This window comes from Artibeus jamaicensis, unplaced genomic scaffold (genome assembly GCF_021234435.1).
Source record: "Artibeus jamaicensis isolate MK-2021 breed Jamaican fruit bat unplaced genomic scaffold, CSHL_Jam_final contig_384, whole genome shotgun sequence".
Lineage (NCBI taxonomy): Eukaryota > Metazoa > Chordata > Mammalia > Chiroptera > Phyllostomidae > Artibeus > Artibeus jamaicensis.
In genome coordinates, this window is record NW_026521810.1 from 14,091,568 (window position 1) to 14,095,151 (window position 3,584).

Sequence of the window (3,584 nt, forward strand, 5' to 3'; positions counted from 1 at the left end):
GGTATCTGATGCTTTTCCTTGAGTTATTCATTAGAATACTTGTAAAATTTAAAAGTGTTCAAAAGCCTGATGAAACTGGTTTTTATTGTCATGATAGATTTTTAAGTATGTCAGCTTAGATGAAGTTCATGATGACACTTCAAAGCTTTATAATTCAGCTTTTGTTGAGGGGATATGAGACAAACTTGAACAACATGTAAAAAGAAAAATTACAACTTTATTGGACCTTCATGTAAACCCATGAATCAATGAACTATGCCGAGCAGCTCTCTGGAGCTATCCGAAAAAATACCAAAAAGAAAACTGCACCAGCCTTAAGTTCCCAAATTCAGACAACTCAAGTAATGAGCCTACAACAGCTACAATGGCTGAAGGCTGCCCTTTAAGGTCCCTGAGGCAAGTCACCATTCAAAGGAGTTTATCATTGTTACCAAAAAGCCAGTATATTGGGGAAAGTTTTTTTAAAGCTCAAAAGTCAATTAGAAGGCCAACAGCCCATAAAATTGGTGAATCCTCCTCAAGGATTCCCACCCAAGTTTCCCCTTCCAAACTGGAGTGGGCATGTGGTTATCGAGGAAAGGACTGTCGAGCTAATGTTTACTTTCTTCCTACTGGGGAAACAGTTTATTTCATGGCATCAGCATAGTACTATTTAATTATGAGGAGAGAACCCAATGACACTACCTGGGTCATACAGACTGTGTGAAAGGCCTTGCCATACACCCTGACAAAACCAGAATTGCAACTGGACAGATCACTGGACTGGATAAAGATGGGAGGCCTCTGTAACCCTGTGTCAGAGGGTGGGATTCAGTTAGTCTATCCACACTGCAGATTATTGGACTTGGGACTTTTGAGCATGGAGTAGGATGCCTGGATTTTTCAAAAGCAGACTTGGGTGTTCTCCCAAGAGAGGACATGTGGTAAATCTCATATTTTTTTTCTGGACCTGGAGTGGCAATTCACTAACAAGGAAACAGGGAATTTTGGGAAAATATGAAAAACCAAAATTTGTGCAGTGTTTAGCATTTTTGGGGAATGGAAATGTTCTAACTGGAGACTCTGGTAGAGTCTTACTTATATGGAGCAAAACTACTGTAGAACCCATACCTGGGAAAGGACCGAAAGGTGTTTATCGGATCAGCAAACAGATCAAAGTTCATGACGGCAGTGTGTTCACACTTTGTCACATGAGAAATGGAATGTTCTTAACTGGAGGAGGGAAGGACAGGAAAGTAATTCTGTGGGATCATGATCTGAACACTGAGAGAGAAATTGAGGTTCCTAATTAGTATGGAACAATCAGAGCTGTAGTAGAACAAAAGGCAGATCAATTTTTAGTAGGCACATAACAAAACTTTATTTTACAGGATACATTTAATGATGGCTTCCAAATAGAACTCCAATGTCACACAAATGAGCTTTGGGGTCTTGCCACACATCCCTTCAAAGATTTGCTCTTGACACATGCTCAGAATAGACAGGTGTGCATGTGACACTCAGTGGAACATGAGGTGGAATGGACCAGGGTCATGGATGAACCAGGGCACTGTACAGATTTTCATCCAAGTGGCACAGTGGTGGCCATAGCAACACACTCGGGCAGGTGGTTTGTTCTGGATGCAGAAACCAAAGATCTTGTCTCTATCCACACAGATGGGAACAAACAGCCCTCTGTGATGTGCTACTCAGTAGATGGCACCTTCCTGGCTATAGGATCTCATGACAACTTTATTTACCTCTATGTAGTATCAGAAAATGGAAGAAAATATAGCAGATATGGAAAGTTCACTGGACATTCCAGCTATATCACATACCTTGACTGGTCCCCAGACAACAAGTATATAATGCCTAACTCAGGAGACTATGAAATACTGTACTGGGACGTTCCAAGTGGCTGCAAATTAATCAGGAATCGATTACAGTGTAAGGACATTGAATGGACAACATACACCTGTGTCCTAGGCTTTCAAGTCTTTGGTGTCTGGCCAGAAGGATCTGATGGGGCAGATATCGATGTATGCTGGTGCGATCCCACAATAGGAAGGTGATAGCTATTGTTGATGATTTTGCAAAGTCCATCTGTTTCAGGATTCCTGCCCCAAAGCAAAGGCTCCCAGTCACAAGTACAGTGCCCACAGCAGTCATGTCACCATTGTCAGTTTTACTCGTAATGACAGTCACTTGATTTCAATTGGTGGAAAAGACATGAGCATCATTCAGTGGAAACTTGTGGAAAAGCTGTCTTTGCGTCAAAATGAGATTGTAGTGGATACTAATCTAACCAAAGGCCCCACCTCTTTCACTGAAAGCGTCATTGCAGTCTGACACTCCCACACAGCCTCCTTCCCAGCCCTTAAGTGAGATGGCTGAAGAAGGTGGTAGAGTGAGCAATTCTCCCACATGTCTGGAGAACAGCCTGGAACACATTGTGGAGCCCACTGAAGACCAAAGCGAGGAGCAGAGTGAAGGGGGCAGTGAAGACCTCAGAGGGCCTGTTGATGAAGAGCTATCCAACGAGATGAGTGAGGAGTAGGATGAAGTTGCTCCTACTGAGGACCAGCAAGACCCTCCACCTCTATCCTAACTAACACCAGGGCTTGAATCCTTGTGATCTTGAGTTAGAGTTCAGATGACAGGCCAGGAAGTGATGGAGAATCACTATTGACTGAGATTTTGTTTTCCACGTGATCTGTTTTCTTTAATAGTCTTCAGTCAATCAAATATAGCCAACCTTATTGTTCAGTTTGGTGTATGTTGAAGATTAACCAAACTTAATAGTAGGACAGACTGAGACATTAATTATGTCTCAGAAAGTACTGTGTGGATCAGGTTTCAAGATGGCGGTGGACTAGGACGGAGTAGATACCAGTTCCTAGTACAAAAGAGACAGAAACCTATCCGATCGGAGGAGGTGAGGCCAGCAAGCCAGCAGTTGCCAAGCATATATGAAAATAAGAGACCAGAAACCTCATCGGTCACGGAGGAACCAGACGGTAGGGAGACAGCAGCGGTACAGTAGTCTCTAGGACGGAGCAGGGAGAAACAGCCGGTGCAGGGTAGGGGAACCAGCGCCCTGTGGCGAGAGCCCAACGGCTCCTGGGACAGCCTTCAGCACCCGGAGGGCTCCCTCCCTGGGATTTTTCTGCCAGGCAGGCCGAGTGGCCCAGGCAAAGAGGTGTGGAAGAAATTTCAGCCTGAGCGCAAGTTGGGGAACTAGTCGCTCCACTCGCAGTGTGTCTGGGCAGGTGCCTAAGGGCGCCTAGGCCAACATTCAGCGCACGGAAAGCTCCCTCCCTAGGATTTTTGGGCCGGGGACCTGCCAAGTGGCCCAACCAGAGGGGAGCAGAGGTGATTTCAGTCTGTGCATAGCTCGGAGGTCCAGCGCCTGGTGGGAACTGTGTCTGGGAGAGTGCCTAAAGGCGCCTGGGACAGCGTTCCGCGCCCGGACGGCTCCCTCCCTGGAATTTTTCTGCCAGGCAGGCCGAGTGGCCCAGGCAAAGAGGTGTGGAAGAAATTTCAGCCTGCGCGCAAGTTGGGGAACTAGTCGCTCCACTCGCAGTGTGTCTGGGTAGGTGCCTGAG

The 3,584-nt window shown here is 45.9% G+C and overlaps 1 pseudogene; it reads left to right on the forward strand.

Moving 5' to 3' along the window:
* The first annotated feature begins 364 nt into the window (after positions 1-364).
* On the forward strand, positions 365-2,536 carry LOC119059893 (echinoderm microtubule-associated protein-like 4; annotated as a pseudogene).
* Positions 2,537-3,584: the final 1,048 nt, after the last annotated feature.